Source organism: Plectropomus leopardus, chromosome 11, assembly GCF_026936395.1.
Source record: "Plectropomus leopardus strain MGB_pleo_1.0 chromosome 11, ASM2693639v1, whole genome shotgun sequence".
NCBI lineage: Eukaryota > Metazoa > Chordata > Actinopteri > Perciformes > Serranidae > Plectropomus > Plectropomus leopardus.
Genome location: NC_142186.1, coordinates 14,307,387 through 14,321,767, shown reverse-complemented (window position 1 = coordinate 14,321,767; position 14,381 = coordinate 14,307,387). Strand labels below are relative to the sequence as shown.

The window sequence follows — 14,381 nt, the reverse complement described above, 5'->3', positions numbered from 1 at the left end:
CATGTTAAGGTAAAGAACGAAAAACTTGTAAAAACAAACAAAAACAAGCTCCATCATGCACAAGTAAACAAAGATAGAATAAAACTTCGAATTTAATTTAGACTGAACTGAATCAAAACGCACACACACAAGCACACAGAGCGCCTTTTTCCAAGCTTGAACCACATGAAAGCACAGCTGGGTGTGTGTGTCTGTTTTGTATCAAGCAGCTTAATTTCGCCATATGATGTCTGTCTTGCCCAAAGTCTTAAATTTAGACGTCATGCCTTTTATTATATTGGCATTAATTATCAAAATGATAGGGATCTGACCCTGAGTGTGTGTGTATGTGTGTGTGTGCGCCTGCATATGCACCTCCCTAATCTTGCTTAGTAAGTAGGTTGAAATGCTAATTATACAGTGACTCTGCAGTCATTTGAGGATTAACTTCATATATCAGTCTGCTGGCTGCGTGAGACTCTTTGACCGTCACCTCTTTGCTCCCCCGACATTAGAACATCTTATGTAATCACTGCATTCAAAAAAAAAATGTTGCTTTATATTTTTATGTTTTTGTTTTACCACATTAATGAGGGAAATGTGTGATTTCCCACATGCACAGTACAATCATGAGAATTCTGTCTCAAATCACTGCACAAAATAAAATGCAATTCAGCTGGCACCACGTGTCACAGTTTAACGTCAAAAGATAGCAAAAGGCGTGAGGAAACATGCTGAGAACAGTCCTTTCTTTTTCTGTTAATGAATGCATCTTTCCTTGAAAGGTCCAATGTCTAGGATTTATACTGGCAGAGGTGGAATACAATACAATAAGTATGTTTTCTGTAGAGCAAAATCATCTGAAAATAAAAATCATTGCGTTTTCATTAGATTAGAATAAGTTGCTTATATCTACACGAGGAGCGAATCCTTGTCCGCAGAGTCTGCTGTGTTGCACCATGGTCTGGTGAGACCATCCTGATGACGTGAGCTCAACATTTTATTTCTCTCTGCATCGGTCTTGACTTTCCGTTAACCCAAATCATTCACAGAGGACAATTCGGGCCGGGCCAATCAGGGATCCACTCTGTAACTAAAAACGTTGGCAGCCAATCGGGGACTGCGTTATAGGTGATGAGGTAGCATTCAGGCCACTGCTAGTAGATCAGTAATAGCGCCTCCTGCAGCAACAGGTGCAAACTCTTACATTTGCAAAGTAAACAGCGATAAGTGAAGTTAAATCAGTCCTAGAGTCGATACCAATAAAACAAGGACAAGAGGATGCACTTGCAGAATTTCTCAGAGGAAAAACATTTTGCGCCATTTTCTGACGGGATTTGGCCAAAGCTTGATTTATCAACTGGCTCTGTTAGTGATGAAGATGTTTGGTGATACAAACACAATGTTAACTGTTTTGCCTTTCATTGTTGTTGACAAGGATCACACCACATACAAATGGTAAATATAACTAAAATATAACCAATATACAAAAATATGTTTTTTAGACAATTACTGTCTAACTAAAAACAATATTTGTGTGGTAGAGAAGCAGACTCTAAAGCTAACATTCTTTACATTCAACATCTAACCGGGAGTTTATGCTCTGCACATGGGAGAAGTTGCAGCTAAGTTCAGTCGTCACCACTATAGATGCCACTCAATCCTACACTGCGCCTTTCAAGATGAAAGTTGGCAAATGTCTAAAAACATGTTAAAACAGTCCTTCCTGTTTCTGTCAATGAATCCTACTTCCCATAATGTAGAAGTTTAGAGCAACTGTGCAGAGTGATTCTTAAATGCAGTGTGTTGACTGAGACCTTATTTTTTCACAGAAAACACAATATGGATAACATCAATGTATTTAAAATTATAATTATTTTTAAATTACATGGGCTGGCTGTTTTTCTCTTTGATGTCAGAAGTGTGTATGTTTACTTTAATTATTTATCTGAGCAGAGGTAAAGCAGGGAGGAGTCTGCATCACCGGATTCGGACACAGATCTGACACATCCCCAGATGTGTTTTGTCAACTGTTGTATTTTAATCTTCAAAGCTTATGATCCTCTTCATCACAATCTTGGTAAAAGCTAAAATCTTGTGTGTCTGGAATATGGCATGTTGATCAATTGGTCTAAACCACACTCACACAGTCAAACAGCTTACTTAATACCTTTCACCTCTCACTGTCGATGACGTGATCGCAGCTCCTGCTCAGTCTCGCTCTTCTTTTTCCTCCCTGCTTGTATCTTTTTCACTTTCAACACTATTTCCCTTTCTACATCTCTCACCTCTCTTTATCCCTATCACTTTTACAATAAATAGTTCAGAGGCAGAACTCCAAGGGAAAGGCCATACTCCTGCACACATACACACACACGTACAACACACTCACAGGGAGCTCCGCTGTTTTCAGAGACCGGAGGGGGTTCTGGGAGCAAAAATAATGAGCTCATCAGTTCAGCCTGGAGGTGGTGTTGGCAACACGCATACACCCGCACGCACGCACGCACATACACACACAGACACAGACACAGACACACACACACACAAACACACACACATTTTTCTTTTTCTTTCTTTCTATCCCATACACAGACACAGAGGCAATTACCACGATCCATGCTCGGTAGGATATTCCATCTCTCTCCAGCCGACTTCACTGTGACTCACTGTAAAGACTCTGGGCTGCTGAAGAGATTGCTCCCCTGCCCCCCTTTTTGCCTTTTCCCTTTCTTGTAGCAAAGAAACGTATGTAGTTTCAAAAGAGGAGTGCCTTCGCCTGTGCGCATGTGTCAGAGTGTGTGCTCATGGTTGTTAAGATGCACAAAATGTGTGTGTGTGTGTGTGTGTGTGTGTGTGTGTGTTGGTACTGTATGCTCGCTGAGATCCGCTATTGTGCAGCACTCATATGGAGATTTGCAGTTGCATTTGTGTGTGTGAAGTTAAGTTTAAGGGATGCCGGGTATTGCATATGTGCATGTCTGAATGCCTTCATCTATTTATGAGCATGGAGATGATGAAGAGGAGGAGTAAGAGGCTGCTGATGGAGCTTTTTTAAGTGCTGTCTGCAGGAAGCCCTGGCTTGTTTGTTTGAAGTGAGGATTATCATTTGAATGAACTGCATGAACCCAGAGTTTAAAGCGTGGCAGTTTGAGAAACTGAGGTCATGAACTAGCAGATTGAATAATTGCCTGTTTTTTTTTTCCCTCTGCTCGCAGCAAAGTAAAACATCAAGTGGGTGGTCTAAATCCATACAAATGGAAATGAAAAATATCCATAAAGAAGAAGCAATGGATTTTCTCATTAAAATATTACTGTGAAATTTGTTGTAATGGAATGGTGTAACACTGTGGAAAAATAGGTTATTTCAACAAGTAGGGAAAAGTAGTTACTGGAACAGGTGGTAAAAAGTCACAATCAAGTCTCAAGTCTTTGCACTTAGTTCTCATTCAAGTCCCAAGTCAAGACAGGCAAGTCTTGAAGCAAGTCCGAAGTCCTTAACCTTTTGTTTCAAGTCCAAAGCAAGTCATAATGCACCCTTCATCAAATACAATATCATTTGAACATCAGATTAATAATCTATTAAATTTAAGACATGAATGCTTTTTAAAATGTGTATGTATTTGTTAAGGCAAGTTTGTTTGAAGTATGCAATGTTTTGCATGCCACCTGTAGCTTTTGTGCAGAAACTAAATTATCTTTGGGATCACCTTTTCCAACTGATGCTTGGTAAAGTAACATTAATTCTTAATGGTTTTCTCCTACAACTTAACCGGATGCTGTCAGATTGGTCCAAACACAGTGGATCTGAAGACTTAAGGGTTGATTTGCCAGGAATTAATAATGTTAATGTTGATTCTGGAAATGACGGTAAGTAAATGCATTTGTGGCAAACTGTTTCAGTAACATTCTTCTTAATCTATAGACTTAGAGGCAAATATGAAGGCTCAAGTCCAAGTCTAGTCATTGGTATTAAAGTCAAAGACAAGCGGCAATTCTTTTTTGATTTCAATTAAAGTCAAAAGTCATCAAATTTGTGACCAGAGTCTGACTCTAGTCCACATTGTGTGACTTGAGTCCGTGCCATTCATAAATGTTACAAATGAAGCACTCTTTGTTTCACAGTTAATTTCATGCATTCTGTGTATTGTTATGTACAGTATCGTAATGCCCCCAAGCTGCTAAGTCTCTCAAGCACCACTTACCTTCGAAAAGACAATTCATTTGACCCAAACAATCGATTCCAGGTTAATAAACACTTGGTGCTTTGTTACAGCTCATTAATCATTGCCATCTTAGACTTCTTGGCTTGGTGCAATTTGCTCTCATTGGTTTAATTGAGATTTCTTAGCTGGAGTGAAAAACAAAGACAACAGGATGTCTTGTGGATTATTGATTCCATTGTACTTGTCTGTTCTTCCCACTGTCCCTGCTAATCTTCTAGCGTCTCTGCTTCCTCTTCATGCACAGACTCTTTTTACACTTCTTCACTACCTTACATCTGTTCACTTCTTTCCTCACCCTGTCCTTTCCCTGTTAATCCCTCTCTATTCATCCATCCACCTCTGTCTCCTCTCTTCTTCTATCCTTCAGTTGCCAGGTGGGTTTTTTTTGGCGTAATGATAGCCTGCTATGTGGTCTCACAGCTCTAGGTTATTAGATCCAATATCATTTCTGAAGCAATAAATGGGAGACAGCACTTGTGTGTGTTTTATTCTTTGTGTTTCTTTTTTTTCATTACTGCCAGAACATATTAACAAGCTTACTTTTTATCCTTACAGGCTCAAGCTTAATTACATTCAGGGAAACGTCACTATCAGCCATGGAGGAGAATAAGTAACGAAGGCTTTTTTGATTAAGACCAAAGTTTCTGTTTTGGGTTCCGTTTTTTTATTAGTTAATATGTGGATTCTCTGTCATATCAGTCATGACTGGAAGCTGGAATATATTTTTCAATAACCTCATACTCATATGGAAGGTTAAGCTCTCCAAATCCAGGATGGTGAATATTTAACAAGCAAAATGTCAAATAGGAATATGGCATTAACCTTTTAATATTGAAGCACTCATTATGCAAGTTATCAACATCAACTTTTTCTCTCCAACTGGAGCCTCTGTATGTGTGTGTTTGTGTGTGCATTTTGGTGAGGAAGGTCGATATGCTTCATCATCAATTGCATCTTTTTGTCAACACATGCAAACACACACGAAAAAAAAAAAATCTAACACGGTTCCACTTCACTTAGCTTGGTAATATTTACTTAATAAATTGGAGCTCCAGCCCCAAACAAAATGGTATTTCATAAATACTGTATGAGGGCTGACATAAAGCATGCACCAGTCTTCTTGATTATATGTCATGTAGCTGTCATGCAACTGTTACAGGAGGCACATGCATAGGCCTGTTTAATTCATCAAGATACAAGTATGGAGATGCCAGCATCGTCTGACATTTGAGTAATCCAGTGTGATATCTAAGACAGGGTGTGTGTGACAGGAGACAGAAAAGCACTCAATTGAGGATGAGAGGTAATAAATCCCACCCAACTTTCTGTCCACTATTAAAAGGAGCTTCTGGGGGGTTAAAGGGAAACATCTGCCATTTCTGAGCTGTGCCACTTTGCATGGTAGCAGTCTCAGAAGACAGCAAGCAGTAACTGTTTAACTAACTATTCACTTTATAACCAAATCAGGTTTAGATTTGTATGCATTCTCACTTTGGTCAGGCTATCTCTAATGCTACGTTCATTTTTGTGCATGTTTTGCCCATACACCAACATTGTTTGTTTATTTTTTTAAAGTACAATCTTCAATTTGTAGTATTTCTGGCCATTTGATAAATGCTGAATATTCACTCTCTTTTTAGGCTTGTTTTGGTCTCTACCAAGTCATAAGGGGTAAGTCTGGCTGTTTAGCTGCTAGGTGTGTCATTGTATTCACCAACGTCTCACTACAAGCAACGGTTTTTATGTAAAAATATTGATAACTGCAGCAATTTAAGGCAAACAAACTAGAGTGCTTGGACAGCAGAGTATTGGATTATGCCTTAACAAGTTTCTATGGGCATTAAAATCTTGGCATAATTCTAGCCTAACATTGGAATCCATTGACTTATGTGAATCCAATGCTAATCAAAGTTTTTGTCATTCACAAAGGAGCAAACAATTATCAATTATTATATATCAATTATATATAAATTTTTTTTTAAGTTATACTATGCAGGATTTTCCTGGAAAAAAAAAAGAAAGTTAAGACTAATCCCTCTCAATCATCACTCCTGTCTGTGCCTGCCCTCTGCCTCTATCACACTCTGCAGTGTTCGGGCATTCCTGGGCACAGCGCTCATGTGAGATTGGAGCTTTATAGAAAGCCATCAGGAGCAGCAATCAGGTCCCAGATCATAAGGAACAGGCCTCCAAGAGGAAGCTACAAAAATTGCGGACAGCACCTAAGTAACGCAAATATAATGAGGCAACAGCAAGCAGACACTTTTTTTCACTCACAATACTGTTTACAAACAGTAGCTGACGATTCCTTCATGGTGCACAGTCTAACCTTTCATTTGTCACTTCCTTTACACAAACAGGATGTCCTATCAGTGACCACACTTGAAACCAAAGCAAGAATTTCTATTTGTCGTGTGAGGTGAATCCATCAGTTGCGTTGGGAGAATTCTGTGTTCTCTTACCGTACCACTAAAAGATTCAGACAAGTGTTTTCTTACAGTAAACTGTTGCGTTTTGTATGTAACTGAGTTGCTGTCTGTAGAGAATAGACTGTATAGGCATGTGAAGCACATGTTCAGATACACACTCAGAATCACCTAATCACTAAGACAATTACATTCATCACAACTAATTCTATTATCCATTACCTTTGCACCAGTATGTTTGTTAAAATCTGCCAACTTGGGGCCCTATACTGCATGTTTTCTTTACCTCTCCCTCTTCACCTGTACTATCAAGTCAAAAAGCCCCCAAAAAATCTGACACGACAAAACCTTTTATAGTCATGTGTAGTCCCTATTCATTTTCAATCAGTTAGTATGATGTCAACAACTGGCTTTCTGCATTAAAAAAAAACAAAAAACTTTCAATGTACAATGGAGAAAAACCAAATAAGAGGCAGAAACAGAGAATGGAAAGTGTGACAGAACAAATGTTGAATGAGAAAGAGACAGAGAGAAATGGTTTTAATTATCATTATGTAAACTCCACCAGTTCTTAAAATTCTAACAGAGACTATGGATAATTAATGCAGTGCTATAATGAATGAATAATTGTTCAACAGCCACATTAAAAAAGATGATCTTACTTCTGGCAGTCATCTATATCTTACTAATGCAAGGAAAATGCAAAATAGAGGTTATGTAAGTTGTGTGTATTCCACTGTTTTGCTTAATCATAAGTGCTTTATTAACATCAACTCAAAGACAAACAAATATATAAAATGAATTTCATCCTAGTTAATGGCCTCCATGTTTTGCAAAGGGTCCTAATGTATTTATGTATGTATAACAGTAAGAAAAGTCATATGAATACATTACACCAGTATTTCCGCTACTGGTATAATACACCATCATATAACATTACTGACTCCATTGAGGCCTGAGAAAGTGGTGATTGTGCCATGAGAAAAATGTCACTGTTGAAGCTGATCATAGCCTTAATGCTTTGCATACTGTAACCTTTTAAGCATTCATCCTATATGCACATTGGTATGGATATGGATGATGCTGATCTGTGTAAGGCATGTGTCCTCATGGAAATATTGCTGCTGGTGCAATATGGATTCATAATGTGGTGAATGTATCATCAGTGGCCTGTGAAACCTTGTATCTTCAAGGAATGAGCTATTCAAAAATTATGAAAAAAGGGTTGATTGCCCAATAACATCCACAAACTTAACACTAATTAACTTTACTTTTTCTGTGTAAAGATTTTGCTTTGTCCTTGAGTCACAAAACTTATTAAACTAAATGTTGGATGAACTGTCAGTGGTCATTTGCAGAGCAAGACAAAAATTGAGATACAAGGTTTTTACATAAAATTGACAATGAAGAAAAAATACCACAACCCATTCTGAAGCTTACTTTTCTCTTTTCATGAATACTGATGTGAACTACAATCCATTTGCAGCCGCACGTTCGCTCAGTCTGCAATTTATGATTCAAGCTGTAACTACCTCATTTGATCCCATCCTTGTTATGCTAATTTCCTCTCACAATGGTAGCAAATCAGTTTGATTTAACTGTGCAAACTGTGTGAGTAGAGAACTGTGCATGTGTGTGTGTGTGTGTGTGTGGTATTTGGGAGGAGTGGTTGCTACCACAGTTGTGCCTGTGTGTCTGAATGAGTTAGCTGTGTGTGTGTGTGTGTGTGTGTGTGTGTGTGTGTGTGTGTGTGTGTGTGTGTATGTGTGTGTGTGTCATACAGCATACAGTTGTCAGAGAAGTGAGAGGTGTTTTTGTGCCACAGCCAAAGCTCCCAATCTGCATTTTGATGTCATTAGCTTGCTACATCAAGCTGCTTCAGTGGTACTTTAAACCCAGATTGTGTTTTCAAGAGCACTAAACAGAATATGGAATGAAAGGTTTAAAAAGCACAGAAAAGACCCTTATAATGAAATCAGAAATTATTTTAGATATTGGTTGTTTAGTATTATAAATTTTGGTGAGAATCAGTATAGTAAGAAATTGAAAAACAAATATTTGCTTATTTGCAGTTAGAGCGGTTCAGCTCGATCTTTCCCTGCTTCTGTCACAGTTTTGCCTCCTGTGTGCTTTTTCTAACCTTTTAGTACAAAATGCCACAGCCGAGTGGTGCTTTTACTACAAGTCCCACAGTTTTCCATTTTGAGGAACATTATTTAAAATGAGGCAGTGCTCACATCAAAAGTCAGTCCCATTTTATGCAACATTATGCAATTTAGGTCTGTCTGTCACATACTGACGTAACTTACGTGATGTCTTCATGTCAAATTACATACTTATTTTACCCCAAAAATGCTTATTCTAAACCTAACCAAATAGTTGTTTTTTTACCTAAACCTGACCACAAGCTTTTGACAACTTTAACTGCATGTTACGAAAAGTTTCACCAATGAGACAGCTGTGCATCACATGGAGACATGAAAAGGTGCATCTCATAGAAATGCCAAAGGGTGCCTTTACCATGCAAGAGAGCATCAGTACTTGACGACCTGTTAATGTCAGTATTTGGCAACCTGGGTTGAAAATGAGTTGTTATCTCCTCAACAAACTTGCAAAGCACCACACATTGCATAGTCCAACATCACACAAAAAAAACTAAAACTGTAGGTAAAAACTAGGAGGCTCGCACAAATAAACCCACACAGATGACTTCTGTACAGCATGTGGTCTCAGTCCACAGAGGATGAAGAACTGGTGACCTCTTTAAGAAGACAACAGAATTAGCAAACTAGAGGAACACGCCAACAATTCATTGATCTTCTGAGATTTCACCGAAAGGCTGAAAACTAATGTATGAAATATATGAAAATAATTTGCTGGAGAGAGAGACACTCAGACAGAAAGAAAGAAAATAAAAAAAAACTAAAGAAAAGATTTAGATTGCCACATTTTTACTGCAGTCTATGGAGACCTTCTAAACAATGGCCAGCACAAAGATTCATGATAGATGCCATAGTTATGCGTGCACATGTCACACACACTCACAAGAGGCTACTGGCCTATGGTGACCTCTGAACATCAGTCCTTGTTTTCAAAGTTTACCCATAATGCTGTCAAAGATTTATCCCCAATTCTGTTCAGAGGTGTTTGTGTATGTGGGTGAGGGAGAGAGAGAGTGTACAGGTGTGGGAGCTGTCTGCTCTCGTTTTTATGTTTTAGTCTTTCCTGCTGGGATTCCTCGAGCATGAGGCTGAGGGAAAACAAACCAGAAAGGCAGACAGTGATTGAGTTAGCAGGTAAGTGATAGTTTCTCTCTGTGTCTATCTGACAGCTGGAAGCCTGGAGCTGAGTCAGTGCAAAACACTTTGAATAGTTTTAGCCAGTATTGCCTCATGTTTTTGAGGCAATGTGGATTGACAGGTCTGACAAAATAGAAATTTTCTTTTTAAATTGGTTGTTGCTCCCACTGAATCTGTTAATGTCCAGTTTAACACTATATTTGCCCTCCACCACACACACACACACACACACACACACACACACACACACACACACACACACACACACACACACACACACACACACAATGATGAGACTTTGAGATAGGACCACATGCTTGTTAGGTACCATTTATCGTGCCGTGGTAAGTACCATGAGGTTTTACCAGACTACTACCAGACCTACTTTTTGTGATGTATTAGTCTATCCTTAGTGCATCCATTGCTTTTGTCATCAGCAAGAAGAAAGACATTTTGCACCTTCTCAGAGCATACTTTCTAGATGGAGTGATAAAAGTGAGACAGAGCATGGCAGTGGCCCTGCTGGTGTGCCTTCTGCTCACTGCCTCAGATGTTTAAAAAAGGAATACAAAACACCATCTTGTCTTCAACCACTGAACAAGTGTTACTTACCTCTGCCGTCCCATCATGTTAGGCAAAATCTGGAAGCAGTTGAGGTGGTGTTGTGGCGGGAGCCTCTTCAGATCAAATCTCTGGTCTCACAGACCTCACACACTTGACAATAAGGAACGTGTACCTGCACACAACAAAAGCAAAGAGATGAATATCGCAACTAGTTATATATCTTATGTAGAAGCCAAGCTGTCAACCTGGAACTTCTAGGTTCAAGTCAAATGGACACAAGCTAAGCTTCTAACTACTTTTTTTTCTCAAGAAACCCTGGGTATAAAATCAGACCCTCCATGTAAGTCAGTCCAACACCAATAACACTGACTAAATGCCATCTTCCTGTATGATTTACTCTGCCAACGGCACCATTTTGAATGTTATCACTTGAATAAATGGGCATTATCAGTGGTTATCAGCCTCTTAGATATGAGTTAAAACAGGCATGCTACACCTACTTGTAGATTCAGAAATGGCCGTCATAAGTTGTCATCTGGAGCAGTTTCATTAGGTTTAAGTGGCAACACTATGTGGTTTGATTAAGAAAAAACATCATGGTTTGGATAAAAATAAGTAAGTTTGTTGGGTAATATGACATGACGTTACGTTACATGCCATGACATAAAGTGACAAACTTTTATACATCTGATAAGGTTAGTCAACACTGACTTTTGGTTACAGAACAGACAGGAACCCTGGTCAGCTGGGTGAAAGTCCTGTTTGTTGACCCATCCACCACATCAGTCTCCTCCATATATGGACTTATTTGCTTTTAACATTAATGTTACAACACCTGAAATCCTCCTTTGCTCCCATCATAATTACTACAGCCTAGGGCTGCTTGATTATGGCAAAAACAATAATCACCATAATTTTGATTGATATTGAAATCACTATTAACAGGTATTTAAGATGATTACTAATTGGCCTCCAGAACATCATGCAGTTATTGAACATTAACTCTGGTGTTTACTTTTAACACTGGATGTCCTTTAACTTTAAATAGGCCTACAAATGAACTGAAAAACAATAAAAGCGTAGTGGTGCAGCCACAACTGTAAAACATCCTGCACATTTCTGTAGTTTGTTCACATTCACATAGTAATAAAACCTAACCCAACTAATATAATTTAACAATACATAGTAGTTACTGTATCAATGACAGCAAAATAAATGCTGAATTGGGATCAATGATTGTTTTACTTTCTCAGCAGAGACTCAGCAGACAGACATTTCTCCATTATCTGTTTAGAGGCAGCTGGGAAAAGAGCTGGTCTACCTTAACAGTCCACCTTAAGGGAGCCTGGACCATTTCCAGTGGGAAGCTAACTTAGATCGCTAACTTCGGGGCTAACTTCTGTCACTTCAATCAGCAGCTGGCAAGTTAGACATGGGAATGTGTCTCAAGTCTTGAGGAGTTGTAGTATTTATTCTCTGACAAACAGCCTCAACTGTTTGACACATCACACAGCCGCATTTCACATCATACTCTCTGCCCCCTCACTGCAGCCTCACTATCACCGGCACATACACGTCTGCTCTCCCCGCTCGTGCTCGTTGTCACTCGTGCTCTCTCTCTCAATGCGCATGCTGTCTGTATCCAAAATAAGCAAGCGAAGTTTCAGAACAACCAGAGAAGCAGCACACTGGGACTCGCTGTTTTCAACCCATGCTGAAACTTCTGTTTTGGACTTTGGAGTACGAGGAAAGGGTGCGCTTGATTAACAAAATAAAAGACAAAATGGGAGCAACATTGTAAGACTCATCATGCTGCACATGATCATTTTATATCAATCATCTTGTTTTGAAAATTGAGGGAACCCAAAAATCATAATCGATATTAAAATCCGATTAATCGCCCAGCCCTACTACAGCCCCTAGGATGTTACCACCTCACAATAAAAAGGGACTACATATTCTATGATATTGGCCTTGCGAACCTACTAGTAGGTGTAGCAGGCCCCTTAACTAAGATAACCACTGATGACATCCATTCAGTCGAGTGGTAACATGAGAGGTAGATGTCTCACCCTGTTGCCTTTTGCGACTGAAAATAAGGTCCAAGACAATCAATAAATCACTTCACTTTATCTTGATAACCCACTGAGTATCAATACTGTATGCGTTTTGTGCATATTAAAAACAGCACAGGACACAAACAATAAAACACTTAAAACCTGTCAAATAGCAGTAACAGTTGAGTGTGTTAGGATAAATTAGAGGAAGCCTGTGCTCAGCCCTGTCTCTGACAGGGTGCTCACACACTGAAGTACCTCTGTGCAGCACTTATGTAAGTTCTAAATCAGGCCCAGTAATCCTGGTCACTTCACTCTGAACACTTAACTGTACACTGACTCAAGCAAGAAATGTGTTCTCTCATCCTGAAACTCAGGTTTAAAGTATTTGTCTCACATGGGGACTCAAGCACCTGAGCACATAACTCCTGTCACCAGCAAAGCCTCTTTTGGGGTCCAGATCTATAGTTCAAAAACATACTGGGGGATACAGGAAAACTACCTTGACATGTGGCTTGTTAACTTTTGTGGTTATTTTGGATTTGTGTGCTGTTTTCTTACCACAAATCAATAAAGATATGGGTTGATCACATCATAACGAGCAAGGCTTGGATGTGAAATTAAGTTTTGGAGCTCAAGGTTGAAATAAACACAACTGAAGCATCAAGAGGGAAAGAGCATCCAGAGTTGTTAATCCTTAAATCCTTAAAACCCTCAAGAAGGAAAAAAATCGGATTTAACAAGGGCCATATTATTTTAACAAGATTTCAGTTTAGCTGGGTATACCAGTATTTATCCTAAAATCTATTGCATTCTCTCTGTATCTCTCTGCCTCTGTTTCCTACACCCTAAATCTAACGTGTTTCCTTTTCCCCCTTCTCTACTTTTCTTTCTCTCTCACTCTGTAAATCAATTTTGGGCTTGAGGCTGCTGTGCCTTGCAGGCATCTCTCTCTTTGATAGCGTTCCCACCACAGCTCTGAGTGTATGTGTGTGTGATAGCACCCACCACAGCTGAACAGAGGAAGCCAAGCCAGATTTCAAACTTCTTTGTAGGATTTTGGTTTAAACTCAGCCCTTGTTGTAGCCAAAACGGCAACTTAAAGACTCAGACGTGCATGCACACACACAGACAGACACACAAACAGCCCTACAACTCACACACATGGCTTTGAACAATGGGGATGTGAAATTAGGAGTTTTGTCCTCCTGCTACACATGTGTAGGCTTAGCATTAAAGAGATAGCCAGAGACAGACAGAAGGAGAGAAAAAGAGAGGCAGCGCTTTGAAGGCAGATGTACCTAAAGGCAATGTCCTTCAAAGAGTTTGGAGCACAAAGAATTTTGATGAAAAAGTGTTTACAGAGAAGAGAGAGAAAATTATGCATAAACATGAGAGATGATGAGCTGATTCCCACATGTTGTAGTTTCTCATAGGTACACACACACGCACGCACGCACACAGGCACGCACGCATGCACGCACACACACACACACACATACACAGTAGAGACAACTTGGGATGAGTCCAAGCTCAAACAGTATCTGTGAAACTAATTAAATTGTGATTAGAAAAAAAAACACATTTGACAGTGCAAAGTAATCTTTTAGAGGTTAGAGGAAAACTTTAATGCCAGCAATGCTTTCTCGTTTAATGGGAAGCTGGTGTGAAATCTGTGTGTTGCACAACTGGCACCACGTCACCAATAAACAATTTAGGCTACTAATTGCAGGTACAATATATTAGAGCACCTATTCTTTACAAAATTAGACTGAAAAAAACAGGATTTGGTCTTACTATCTGTCCTTCTGTCCATGTCTCTCTTGCCTG

General features: G+C 39.2%; 1 long non-coding RNA gene across 1 annotated transcript in view; it reads right to left on the bottom strand.

The window, feature by feature from the left end:
* LOC148188218 (uncharacterized) overlaps positions 1-14,381 on the bottom strand; it is a 161,305-nt gene that overhangs the window by 28,266 nt on the left and 118,658 nt on the right. Inside the window, exon 3 of the long non-coding RNA XR_015777881.1 lies at positions 10,543-10,666. This is a non-coding gene — a long non-coding RNA (uncharacterized LOC148188218). The remainder of the gene's footprint in view (positions 1-10,542; positions 10,667-14,381) is intronic.